Source organism: Arachis hypogaea, chromosome 9 (assembly GCF_003086295.3).
Source record: "Arachis hypogaea cultivar Tifrunner chromosome 9, arahy.Tifrunner.gnm2.J5K5, whole genome shotgun sequence".
Classification (NCBI taxonomy): Eukaryota; Viridiplantae; Streptophyta; class Magnoliopsida; order Fabales; family Fabaceae; genus Arachis; species Arachis hypogaea.
In genome coordinates this window covers 52,422,609-52,437,317 of record NC_092044.1, presented here as the reverse complement: position 1 = coordinate 52,437,317, position 14,709 = coordinate 52,422,609, and positions in this window count along the sequence as shown.

Sequence of the window (14,709 nt, the reverse complement as noted above, 5' to 3'; positions counted from 1 at the left end):
CCCAAGGTAAGAAGAATAGCAACTCAATGTTCATGGTAAGCTAGTTTTCTATGCATGCTTCAATCACAAAAGAAATGTAAATGATTGATGCTTCCATCTAGCTCAATTTATGAAATCTTTTTCTTATAATTCTTCCTTGAAACAAGCTTTTGATTTTTTTTTTTAGCTTCTCCTTTTGGGTGCTTTACCCCATGAGTTAATAACAAAGCTACGACTTCTAAATGCTTTGTTTTCAAGTATTACCACTTGATACATAAGCACCACAAGCATTTAATTAGAGGACTTCATTAAGCTCATTTTTCTTTTTTTTTCTTGACTCTCTAATCATTGATGCTCAGAGCCTTGAGCTTTGAGGGAGTGCTTTTGCACTTGAGCCTAGCCTTGACTTCTAAGTGTTTTGTTTTCAAGCATTTGGCTTGATACATAAACACCACAAGCACTTAGCAAATAAATTGCCATTGGTACTCAGAGCCTTCAGCTTTCTCATTCTTTCCCTTTTTCTTTTCTTGCTTTGATTGTATTTGCTTCTTCAAGGTTTTCATGATTTCAAAAGATTTCACAAAATGTACTAGATGAAAAACTTCAATTAAATAAAATCCAATGCAATTGAGCAACAATCAATCATACTAGCTTTCCAATACTTGTATGCACATGCTAAATTCTTCATTAATTCATTATTTGTTTATGATCATGATGCTTTACTGCTTTTGAATTCACAAAACTCAAGTTGGTAGTCATAATGTCACAACAACATATTTCAAATCAAATTCAAGCTATGCTTAGTCATACCACACATGTATACATAAAATATAAAGAGAATCATGCAATTTAAAGTGCTGGAAATAAATGAGAGGAAAAGGAACTTTACAACCTTGTAGTCCATCTTCTCTATTGTTGTCATTTTCCTCCCATTCTTCTCCTTCCCATACCAAATCAGAATGCTTGCTCTTCCTTAAGCAACAATTAGAACAATGGTGGTGGGGTCTAAAATGGATCATGAATATCTTACACAATGAACTGTTAGTAGCACATGTGTTTTAAGCAAGCAAAATTTAAGATAAAAATCAAGGCACAAGAGAAACAGACACATTGTGATGCAAACATAAGATGGTGTGCATGATACTTTGCATAAAAAAATAAGTGGCACACCAAACTTAGTGTGACACTCTCACTTGGAATTAATGCAAGTATCTTGTAAGAATTAGAACCAAATTTTGTTGCATAGCAACACCAAACTTAGAATGCAACCATATGTCAATTTATTTGAACTAAAACTAAACAAAAGAAACTGTTAGTTGTTGAATACAATCACCAAGCCAAAAATCTGTCATGAATGAGGATCTCTTGATGCTGTATTAACAAAAACAGTTGATAAAAGAAAACTTAAAAATAAAGAGTTGACTAAAACAAAGAGAATGCAAATGAAATGTCAAAACAAAAGAAAAATAACAATGCAAAGGCAATATGATTATGTAGACAGTTGATGTTGCTGGATGAGTTGCATAGAGAAATAAGTGGCACACCAAACTTAGAATCTTAGTGTGACACTTTCATGTAGAATTGATGCAACCATCCAAAAGGGATTGAAAACAATTTGTTGCAAGGCAACACCAAACTTAGAATGTGATCATATGCCAATTTATTGAAATTTAAACAAAGAAAGGGAAAAGAAATGTACCTACTGTCTACCTATTCTTCACTTTCTTCCTCTTCTTCCAGTTGGTTAAGAGGAATGACTTCAAAGGGGGGGAAGTTTCAGCTTTTGTCCCCTTTCTTGGTTTCCTCTCAGCAAGCTTTCTTTTGAAATTGGCTTGGTTGAGCTTGCTCGCTGACTTAGGGACAGAATTGGTGCTCTTGTTAGTTGCCTTCACTTCTTTGATGTTAAGACATGGTTGCTGTGTGATTTTTGGAGTTTGATCTTCATCCAGAGCCTTTTGAATTGGTGGTTCAATGAGCTTGTCCTTCATGTGCCTCTCTGTTTCCCTTGAGTTTGGACGTTCTTGATTGTCCTCCTCACTAGCTTGTTTTTCCACTTCCTCTTTTACACTCAACATTTGCTTTAATAGCTCTTTCATGGAGGAGGTTTGTTGATCTTCCCAAGCTTTCTTCATCTCCTCTTCATACCTTTCAATCATGGATTCAAGTGTTGAGGTATTTTGGTCCAGGGAAGTTTGTGAGAGTTGTGAGTTGTCATGTGCTCTTGTCATCTCAAGTGCAGTTTCAGGTTCAAATATTTCCACCACCTCTTTTTTCATTGAAATTTTACTTGACACAGAGGCTTCCTCATCTGGCCCTTCCTCTTTCCTTGTTGCATTCACCACTTGAGCTAACATTATTTCCATGTTTTTGAATGAATTTTCTTGCTCGTTCCATGATATCTGTGCCTCCCTCTCATATTTTTCAAACATGGTCTCAAGCTTTGAGAGGCTTTGGTTCATGGAAGTTTGTGTGGGTGGTGAGTTTTGAAAGAGGTTTTCTGTTGAAGCATGGTCAAGTGATGATATCTTTGGATGAATATCATATGGAGCATTAGAATTCCCTTCCCAGCCACCATTAGAATCATGACTTGCATCATTTTGTGGTGGAGGGAAATATCCCATATGATTTTCTTTCTCATCTTGTGGTTCTGAAGCATAGCTCCATGAATTGGAGTGCCCAGAATTTGAAGTTTCTTGGTGATATTCCCAGCCATCATTAGATATTGGTGATGGTGGATGATATCCCATAAAATTTTGTTTGACCATAAGATGAGTTGAACTCCATTTGTATTTTGTAAACATCAATGAAATTTGAAATTCATGTCACAGAGAAAGAATTTCTTAGTGAGGCAATAACTCAAACACCTTGGTTTCAATCTAAAACAGAAAACAAAAATAAAGAAAATGCTTGATCTAGACTTCTCACCCACTTAATCATTGTTGATCTAAATCAATCCCCAGCAACGGCGCCAAAAACTTGATGGTGTTTTTGTGGAAAAACGAATTTCCAACACACAAATCCAACCGGCAAGTGTACCGGGTCGCATCAAGTAGTAATAACTCACTTAGAGTGAGGTCGATCCCACAAGGATTGATGGATCAAGCAATTTTAGTGGGTGATTAGTTTAGTCAAGCTAACATTGAGTGAATTGTGTGAAATTGTAGCTAACAGAAAGTAAATGACAATGAATTTAAAGTTGCAGAATGTAAATTGGCAAGTAACTTAAAGAGCAAGAAATGTAAATTGCAAGAATCTTAAATGATAAGAAATATAAATTGCATCAAATATAAAGGAGAGTGGGTGCTGGAATTTCAGAAATTAAACAAGAGAAAGTAAATTACAATAAACAGAAGAACTAAAGATGAATTGAATTGCAATAGATCTTAAGCAAAAGAGTAAAATGCCTTGAAGAATTTAAAAACAGAAAAGCAATGCTTAATTTGCAGCAATTAAAAGGATGTTGAAGATCTCAGGAGTGGAAGAGACTAGAAAACAAGTCTAGATCTAAAGTCCTTCCTTGATCCAACAAGAGAGAAGTTGCAGAAAATTAAAAGAACAGATTGCAGAAGAAGAAGATTTAAAACAGCAAATGAAAATTGAGTTATGCAGTAAGAGAACAAGATGAATCTCAAATCAGGAATGAAACAGAATTCCTTCCTTCCCAAACCAAAATTCCAAAACAGCAATCAAAACTAAGAGAGAGAGCTCTCAAATCCTAATACTCCCTAGTGTGCTAGCCTCCTCTTCCAAGCTCTATTGAGTCATGTTGAGTGGGCTTTTGCTTGCTTTGGATTTGAGGGAGAATGGGTCTTGGATGGCCTTGATTCAATTTGGTGAGGAATTGAATTTATATGAAATTGAATTTTTGGCCCATGATTATTTGCTCCCAGGAGACTGCCCTGCCCTTGTGGAGGGCAGGGCAGGAAAGTGTGCGTGTTGGTGCTTGTGCGTGCGAGCTTGGTGTGTGAAGATGCTGCCCTGCCCTTGTGGAGGGCAGGGCAATGTTGCCTTGGTGTGTCTTGTGCGCGGACCACGTTCCTTGACCGTGCCATGATGCGCTTGTGTGCGCCAAGCCTAAGCCTTTACTTCCTTGAAGGTCTTGTGTTCGAAACTTGGTGGAGGAAGTTGTTGCAATTTTTCCTTGAATTTTCCTGAATAGAACACGACATTGCCCTCCAAGAGGGCATTCTGCTCTCCTTGAGGGCAGACTTCCTTGGTTTCCTTGTGTCTCCCTCTTCGAGCCTTGGTGGAAGCATTTTGGTTTATTTTCGCTTGTTTTTGGCCCTTAAAGATGCCTTTCGTTCCTGCCTCAATTGTATGCCAAATATGGATTGCTATATATCGTTGGAAAGCTCTGAATGTCAGCTTTCCAACGCAACTAGAAGCACATCAATTGGACGTCTGTAGCTCAAGTTATAGCCCTTTGAAGGAGGCATGGACATGCTGTGAGCGCCCAGATTTTACCTTAGCGAAAATTTGCTTCCAACCTCACTTTGTTTCATCATGATATTGCCCTGCCCTTGGCAAGGGCAGGGCAGTGTGCGCTGATTGCTTATTCACCTTTGATTTGGTCATGGGCCACGCTTTTAAAAGTGTGGCCTAAGGCTCCAAAGTGTGCTCCAATTTCAAAGTGTGTCCCAAAGCTCTTTTTTTCTCCTTTTTTTGTGCTTCTTTGCTTCTTTTTCTTCTTATTTCCTACAAGATTTATAAAATTAAAATATCAAGAAAATATATCATTTAAGTACAAAAGCATTCAATATTTAAGCACAAATCATCAATTTCTTGTATGAAAAAGCATAGAAAAATAGGTATATGATGACTTGTCATCACAACACCAAACTTAAACCTTGCTTGTCCCCAAGCAAGAAAAGAATCATGCAATAAAGATTGACAACCCAAGGTAAGAAGAATAGCAACTCAATGTTCATGGTAAGCTAGTTTTCTATGCATGCTTCAATCACAAAAGAAATGTAAATGATTGATGCTTCCATCTAGCTCAATTTATGAAATCTTTTTCTTATAATTCTTCCTTGAAACAAGCTTTTGATTTTTTTTTTTTTTAGCTTCTCCTTTTGGGTGCTTTACCCCATGAGTTAATAACAAAGCTACGACTTCTAAATGCTTTGTTTTCAAGTATTACCACTTGATACATAAGCACCACAAGCATTTAATTAGAGGACTTTATTAAGCTCATTTTTCTTTTCTTTTCTTGACTCTCTAATCATTGATGCTCAGAGCCTTGAGCTTTGAGGGAGTGCTTTTGCACTTGAGCCTAGCCTTGACTTCTAAGTGTTTTGTTTTCAAGCATTTGGCTTGATACATAAACACCACAAGCACTTAGCAAATAAATTGCCATTGGTACTCAGAGCCTTCAGCTTTCTCATTCTTTCCCTTTTTCTTTTCTTGCTTTGATTGTATTTGCTTCTTCAAGGTTTTCATGATTTCAAAAGATTTCACAAAATGTACTAGATGAAAAACTTCAATTAAATAAAATCCAATGCAATTGAGCAACAATCAATCATACTAGCTTACCAATACTTGTATGCACATGCTAAATTCTTCTTTAATTCCTTGTTTGTTTATGATCATGATGCTTTACTGCTTTTGAATTCACAAAACTCAAGTTGGTAGTCATAATGTCACAACAATATATTTCAAATCAAATTCAAGCTATGCTTAGTCATACCACACATGTATACATAAAATATAAAGACAATCATGCAATTTAAAGTGCTGGAAATAAATGAGAGGAAAAGGAACTTTACAACCTTGTAGTCCATCTTCTCTATTGTTGTCATTTTCCTCCCATTCTTCTCCTTCCCATACCAAATCAGAATGCTTGCTCTTCCTTAAGCAACAATTAGAACAATGGTGGTGGGGTCTAAAATGGATCATGAATATCTTACACAATGAACTGTTAGTAGCACATGTGTTTTAAGCAAGCAAAATTTAAGATAAAAATCAAGGCACAAGAGAAACAGACACATTGTGATGCAAACATAAGATGGTGTGCATGATACTTTGCATAAAAAAATAAGTGGCACACCAAACTTAGTGTGACACTCTCACTTGGAATTAATGCAAGTATCTTGTAAGAATTAGAACCAAATTTTGTTGCATAGCAACACCAAACTTAGAATGCAACCACATGTCAATTTATTTGAACTAAAACTAAACAAAAGAAACTGTTAGTTGTTGAATACAATCACCAAGCCAAAAATCTGTCATGAATGAGGATCTCTTGATGCTGTATTAACAAAAATAGTTGATAAAAGAAAACTTAAAAATAAAGAGTTGACTAAAACAAAGAGAATGCAAATGAAATGTCAAAACAAAAGAAAAATAACAATGCAAAGGCAATATGATTATGTAGACAGTTGATGTTGCTGGATGAGTTGCATAGAGAAATAAGTGGCACACCAAACTTAGAATCTTAGTGTGACACTTTCATGTAGAATTGATGCAACCATCCAAAAGGGATTGAAAACAATTTGTTGCAAGGCAACACCAAACTTAGAATGTGATCATATGCCAATTTATTGAAATTTAAACAAAGAAAGGGAAAAGAAATGTACCTACTGTCTACCTATTCTTCACTTTCTTCCTCTTCTTCCAGTTGTTTAAGAGGAATGACTTCAAAGGGGGGAAGTTTCAGCTTTTGTCCCCTTTCTTGGTTTCCTCTCAGCAAGCTTTCTTTTGAAATTGGCTTGGTTGAGCTTGCTTGCTGACTTAGGGACAGAATTGGTGCTCTTGTTAGTTGCCTTCACTTCTTTGATGTTAAGACATGGTTGCTTTGTGATTTTTGGAGTTTGATCTTCATCCAGAGCCTTTTGAATTGGTGGTTCAATGAGCTTGTCCTTCATGTGCCTCTCTGTTTCCCTTGAGTTTGGACGTTCTTGATTGTCCTCCTCACTAGCTTGTTTTTCCACTTCTTCTTTTACACTCAACATTTGCTTTAATAGCTCTTTCATGGAGGAGGTTTGTTGATCTTCCCAAGCTTTCTTCATCTCCTCTTCATACCTTTCAATCATGGATTCAAGTGTTGAGGTATTTTGGTCCAGAGAAGTTTGTGAGAGTTGTGAGTTGTCATGTGCTCTTGTCATCTCAAGTGCAGTTTCAGTTTCAAATATTTCCACCACCTCTTTTTTCATTGAAATTTTACTTGACACAGAGGCTTCCTCATCTGGCCCTTCCTCTTTCCTTGTTGCATTCACCACTTGAGCTAACATTATTTCCATGTTTTTGAATGAATTTTCTTGCTCGTTCCATGATATCTGTGCCTCCCTCTCATATTTTTCAAACATGGTCTCAAGCTTTGAGAGGCTTTGGTTCATGGAAGTTTGTGTGGGTGGTGAGTTTTGAAAGAGGTTTTCTGTTGAAGCATGGTCAAGTGATGATATCTTTGGATGAATATCATATGGAGCATTAGAATTCCCTTCCCAGCCACCATTAGAATCATGACTTGCATCATTTTGTGGTGGAGAGAAATATCCCATATGATTTTCTTTCTCATCTTGTGGTTCTGAAGCATAGCTCCATGAATTGGAGTGCCCATAATTTGAAGTTTCTTGGTGATATTTCCAGCCATCATTAGATATTGGTGATGGTGGATGATATCCCATAAAATTTTGTTTGACCATAAGATGAGTTGAACTCCATTTGTATTTTGTAAACATCAATGAAATTTGAAATTCATGTCACAGAGAAAGAATTTCTTAGTGAGGCAATAACTCAAACACCTTGGTTTCAATCTAAAACAGAAAACAAAAATAAAGAAAATGCTTGATCTAGACTTCTCACCCACTTAATCATTGTTGATCTAAATCAATCCCCGGCAACGGCGCCAAAAACTTGATGGTGTTTTTGTGGAAAAACGAATTTCCAACACACAAATCCAACCGGCAAGTGTACCGGGTCGCATCAAGTAGTAATAACTCACTTAGAGTGAGGTCGATCCCACAGGGACTGATGGATCAAGCAATTTTAGTGGGTGATTAGTTTAGTCAAGCTAACATTGAGTGAATTGTGTGAAATTGTAGCTAACAGAAAGTAAATGACAATGAATTTAAAGTTGCAGAATGTAAATTGGCAAGTAACTTAAAGAGCAAGAAATGTAAATTGCAAGAATCTTAAATGATAAGAAATATAAATTGCATCAAATATAAAGGAGAGTGGGTGCTGGAATTTCAGAAATTAAACAAGAGAAAGTAAATTGCAATAAACAGAAGAACTAAAGATGAATTGAATTGTAATAGATCTTAAGCAAAAGAGTAAAATGCCTTGAAGAATTTAAAAACAGAAAAGCAATGCTTAATTTGCAGCAATTAAAAGGATGTTGAAGATCTCAAGAGTGGAAGAGACTAGAAAACAAGTCTAGATCTCAAGTCCTTCCTTGATCCAACAAGAGAGAAGTTGCAGAAAATTAAAAGAACAGATTGCAGAAGAAGAAGATTTAAAACAGCAAATGAAAATTGAGTTATGCAGTAAGAGAACAAGATGAATCTCAAATCAGGAATGAAACAGAATTCCTTCCTTCCCAAACCAAAATTCCAAAACAGCAATCAAAACTAAGAGAGAGAGCTCTCAAATCCTAATACTCCCTAGTGTGCTAGCCTCCTCTTCCAAGCTCTAATTGATGCCTTTATATAGGCTTTACAAAATAAAAAATGAAAATAAAATGAAATTGAAATTAAAAACAAATTCACAAAAAATGAAATTCCTAATCTAGCTTCTCTGTGTGCCTTTGAGTCATGTTGAGTGGGCTTTTGCTTGCTTTGGATTTGAGGGAGAATGGGTCTTGGATGGCCTTGATTCAATTTGGTGAGGAATTGAATTTATATGAAATTGAATTTTTGGCCCATGATTATTTGCTCCCAGGAGACTGCCCTGCCCTTGTGGAGGGCAGGGCAGGAAAGTGTGCGTGCTGGTGCTTGTGCGTGCGAGCTTGGTGTGTGAAGATGCTGCCCTGCCCTTGTGGAGGGCAGGGCAATGTTGCCTTGGTGTGTCTTGTGCGCGGACCACGTTCCTTGACCGTGCCATGATGCGCTTGTGTGCGCCAAGCCTAAGCCTTTACTTCCTTGAAGGTCTTGTGTTCGAAACTTGGTGGAGGAAGTTGTTGCAATTTTTCCTTGAATTTTCCTGAATAGAACACGACATTGCCCTCCAAGAGGGCATTCTGCTCTCCTTGAGGGCAGACTTCCTTGGTTTCCTTGTGTCTCCCTCTTCGAGCCTTGGTGGAAGCATTTTGGTTTATTTTCGCTTGTTTTTGGCCCTTAAAGATGCCTTTCGTTCCTGCCTCAATTGTACGCCAAATATGGATTGCTATATATCGTTGGAAAGCTCTGAATGTCAGCTTTCCAACGCAACTAGAAGCACATCAATTGGACGTCTGTAGCTCAAGTTATAGCCCTTTGAAGGAGGCATGGTCATGCTGTGAGCGCCCAGATTTTACCTTAGCGAAAATTTGCTTCCAACCTCACTTTGTTTCATCATGATATTGCCCTGCCCTTGGCAAGGGCAGGGCAGTGTGCGCTGATTGCTTATTCACCTTTGATTTGGTCATGGGCCACGCTTTTAAAAGCGTGGCCTAAGGCTCCAAAGTGTGCTCCAACTTCAAAGTGTGTCCCAAAGCTCTTTTTTTCTCCTTTTTTTGTGCTTCTTTGCTTTTTTTTCTTCTTATTTCCTACAAGATTTATAAAATTAAAATATCAAGAAAATATATCATTTAAGTACAAAAGCATTCAATATTTAAGCACAAATCATCAATTTCTTGTATGAAAAAGCATAGAAAAATAGGTATATGATGACTTGTCATCAGTGTAAACCATAGCCTTCTGAGGTGGTGAATCATCAACTTCAACTAATTCATACTCAGAAACAGGATCCAGAATGTCATCAAGCACCTCAGCTTTTAGTACCTCTTGAACAAGTGGTTCAATAACATCTATTTTCATGCACCCTTCAGAATCATTAGGGTGTTTGAGAGCCTCAAAAACATTTAGGACCGCCTGTTCTTCATTGACCCTCAGGGTTAATTCACCCTTTTGCACATCAATCAGAGCTCTACCTGTAGCTAAAAAGGGTCTACCAAGTATAATAGAGGATTTTACCTCCTCTTCCATGTCTAATATAACAAAATCAATAGGAAAAATAAATGGTCCTACTTTTACAAGTAAATCCTCAATAACACCCACAGGTAATTTAACAGAAAAATTAACAAGTTGAAGAGAAATATGAGTGGGTTTTACCTCCTCAATTTGAAGCTTTTTCATCACTGAAAGTGGCATTAGATTGATGCTAGCTCTAAGGTCACATAAAGCTCTCTTAATGGTGACATCTCCAATAGTGCAAGGAATGACAAAGCTCCCTGGGTCTGGCATTTTCTCAAGGAGATTGTGTTGAATAATTGCACTACATTCCTTGGTTAACACCACTGTTTCTTGTTCCTTCTAATTCTTCTTATGGGTCAACAATTCTTTCATAAATTTAGCATAAAGAGGAATTTGCTCAAGAGCCTCTGCAAAAGGAATGTTAATCTATAGCTTCTTGAAGACATCTAAAAATTTGGAAAACTGCTTTTCTTTGGAAGCCTTCTGAAGCCTCTGAGGATATGGCATTTTTGGCTTGTATTCAGGAGCATTTGGCATGGTAGGATAAGTGTCAAGAGAATCAGGGAATGGGTTGCCTACATGCTTAGGAGGGGCACGCTCTACTTCTTCCTTCTTCTCCGCTGGAGCTTCTTTTTTAACTAATTCTTCATTGGCCTTGGTCTCAGAGCCAGCTACTTTACCACTTCTCAACTGAATAACCTTGCAATCTTCTCTTGGGTTCACCACTGTATCACCTGGTAATGTACTTGTAGACCTCTCAAGTATTTGTTTACTCAGCTGGCCCATTTACACTTCTAAGTTTCTAATGGAGGCTCTGGTTTCCTGTATAAAACTCCTTATTATCTCCCAATTAGAAGCTTCTTGGGATTTAGAGTTAGCCTGCTGAGGTGGTTGTTGTTGCTGAGACTAAAATTGGCGGTTATTGTAATTGTTCTGTTGGAAGCCGTTCTGAGAATTATTGTTGAAATTATGAGGTCTCTGAGGTTGATCTCTCCACCCAAAATTGGGTGATTTCTTCATCCTTAATTGTATGTTTGAGAATAGGGGTTATTATTGGGATTTCTAGAACCACTCCCCATGTAATTGACCTATTCAGAAGAGGATTGAGCATAATCATAATTATCATTTTGTACTAAATTTCCTACCATGTCATAGGAGACCTCTTGAGGTAGATTTTGGGTGTTGATAGCTGAGACTTGCATGCCACCCATGTGTTGAGTAAGTAGACTTATTTGCTGAGACATAAGCTTGTTTTGAGCAAGAATAGCATTAAGAGCTTCTACTTCCATGACACCCTTCTTCTGAGGAGCCTCAGAGCCTGTTAGATGAGTATAAATATTGGTTGCTAGCAACCAATTCAATAAGCTCAATAGTTTCATCTGGTGTCTTCTTCTTGTGCAATAAACCTCATGCAGAATTATCTAAGCACGTCATGGACATTTCACCCAAACCTTCATAAAAGATATCTAGTTGGGTCCACTTGGAGAACATGTCCGGAGGACATTGCCTAGTCAATAGCTTGTATCTCTCCCAAGCTTCATACAGAGTTTTACCATCCTTCTGCCTGAAGGTCTGAACCTCCACCCTAAGCTTAGTCAGCTTCTTTGGTGGGAAAAATTTAGTGAGGAACTCAGTAACAACCTCGTTCCAAGTATCCAGATTCTCCTTGAGTGAGGAATCTAGCCATAGCTTTACTCCATCCCTCAGAGCAAACAAAAAGAGCATGAGTTTATATACCTCTGGGTTCACTCCATTTGTCTTCACAGTATCACAAATCTGCAAAAAACTAGAAATAAACTGATTTGGGTCTTCGTGGGAAAGACCATGATACTAGCAGTTTTGTTGCACCAGGGTGACCAGTTGTGGCTTCAACTCAAAGTTGTTCGCAGCTATAGGAGGCAGCAAAATGCTTTTTCCATAAAGATCTGCAGTAAGAGCAGAGTAAGAGCCAAGTACTCTCCTTTGTTGCTCATTCCCATTTGGATTTGCCACATTGGCTTTATCAGCATTGTTAGGATCCATAGTGGATTCTGCAGCCTTGCAAAGTCTAGCTTGTTATAAACACCGCCTGAAAGTCCTTTTAGGTTCAGGATCAAAGTCTAAGAGATGTTCTTTGTCTTTGTTCCTGCGCATAAACAAACAGAAGACAAGAAAAAAATGGAATTCTCTACGTCAGAGTGCAGAGAATTCCCAGTGAGGTAACTGGAACTAGGAAACACCAAACTTAATTTCAGAAATTACTAAAAATATTAGTTCTATTAAAACATTTTTTTTCTGAAAATATTAAAAATAGATTTTAATAAAATTAAAAATAAAACGCCTAATCTAAGCAATCAAACAACTAATAGTTGTTAATCACTATCAATCCCTGGCAACGGCGCCAAAAACTTGGTGCAGAATTTACAACCACAAACTAACCGGCAAGTGCACCTTGTCGTACCAAGTAATACCTAAGGTGAGTGAGGGTCGATCACACGAGGATTGATGGATCGAGCACCAATGGTTGATTAATTTACTTTGTTAGACAAGCAGAAAATAGTGTTTGAGAGTTCAAAAGCATTAAACAGTAAGTTCAGAATATCAGAAGACAGCCAATAAATAGGTTAGGAAAACAATATGAAGAAGGCAGTTAAGGTTTTAGAGTTATCTATTTTTCAGATTGATTTTTCTCATTAATTTATTTTAATCATGCAAGATTTAATTCACGGCAAACTATATGTAACTAGACCCTAATTCCTTAGACCTTTCTAGTCTCCTCTAAAATTCATCAATCGCCAATTTCTTGGTCAATTAATTCCAATTAGAGGGTGAAGTTTAATTCTAGTTATTATGCCACGAAAATCCTAATTATCCACATATAAGGGGATTATATGTCACGTATCCCGTTAAATACAAACAATTAGAAAATCAAGAGAATATGTTTTCAAGCTATTGTTCAAGAGCTTTTCCAAGTTATACAAGAACTCAATTAGAAAGAGGGTCATACTTCCGTTCCACCCAAATTCATAAGATAAAGAACAAAAACAATTCTTGAATTATAAATCAGTACATGAATTAAAATAGAAAAACAATAGAATCAATCCATACAAATAGACAGAGCCCCTAACCTTAACAGTGGAGGTTTAGTTGCTCATGGTTCAGAGAGAAAATAAGGATTCAGGAAAATTGTAAATTGGGCTAAGGTACGGAATGTTAATTGGTATAAAATCCTAATATATTTTATATCTAATCCTAATTAATTTAAAATCTAATATCTAAACTAATATCTTTTCCTATAATATTTAAATTTAAATCAGAATTAATTATGGCAATCAGCAAGTCTTCAAGTGATGGATGGGGACCACTTGCTTCGTAGGACCCACGCCTAATCTATGTTTCCTGGGCTGTAAACTGGATCAAAAATTGCCCCTAGTATTTTTCTGCGTTTTCTGCACGTGGCGCATGTCACGCACACGTGTCGATGGTCTTCTTCATGTGTCACACGTCGCATTGCCGTGCAAATCTTCAAATCACGCATACGCATCATCCACGTGCCCGCGTCACCAAGGAAAGCTCCTAAATCACGCGCACGCGTCAGGTACGCGTGTGCGTCGCTCCTCGCTATCATCTCATTTAAATTTTTATGCTGCAGAAACTCTATTAATTCCAGCCGAATGCTACCTAAAACAAATAGAATTGCACAAGACTCAAAGTAGCATCCAGAGTGGCTAAAAGACAATTAATTCTAGATTAAACTTAACAAATTGATTGCAAATTCATTAGGAGAAGATAAGAAAGATGCTCACCCATCACCAATCCCCTTCTCGGTAGTAATTGCATCTGTGAAGAGCAAGAGCTTCCTCTTGGAGAAACCCACTTGAATTGAGAAGAAAAGAAAGTTATCAATTCATTTAAACAAACAGAGCTCTTCCCCCTGGTGAAAATGTGGTTTAGTGAATCATTGCTCCAATTACAACTACAATTGAAAAATGGAAATTAAACTAATTGTAGAGAAGAATGAATAATGAAGAAGAAGAATCCTCAAAACTAAAATTCAAAGCTACAAGAAAACAAAATAGAAGACCGGTATGCTCCCCAAAATGCAGTAAAAAAAAAGTAAAAGTAAAAGTGTAATGTAAAAGTAAAATGTGTCAAAAGTCCCTCTAAGTACAAAACTCTTCCCTATTTATATTAGTCCTAAAGCTCTTTGAGAGGCCCTCAATCATGTTTGTTGGGTTAGCAAATTGGGCTTTGTTCTCGTTGGATTGGCTAGCTCATGAGTGGAGTTGCTGCCCCTTAAGGAAAATAGAGAAAACAGAGCTTGTTCACCTCAATTCTGGCACATTGAGCAGGCGTTACTGGCAAACATGCCTATGTTAATGCAAGTTGGCAACATGCTTGTGGATTTCGTGGGTTGGGGCTTGGTGAGGGCGTTGCCAACCTAAGTTATCCCCAGCAATGTGACCTTCTTCTTCTTGGATTCAACTTTTGATTCTTAAAGTTGCCTATGGTTTGAGCTTTAATCCTCTACTTTAATATAGACCATTATATATCGTTGGAAAGCTCTGAATGTCCTCTTTTTAATGCAGTTTGAAGCACCTCAATTGGATCTCTCTAGCTTAAGTTATGCATCATTAAAGAG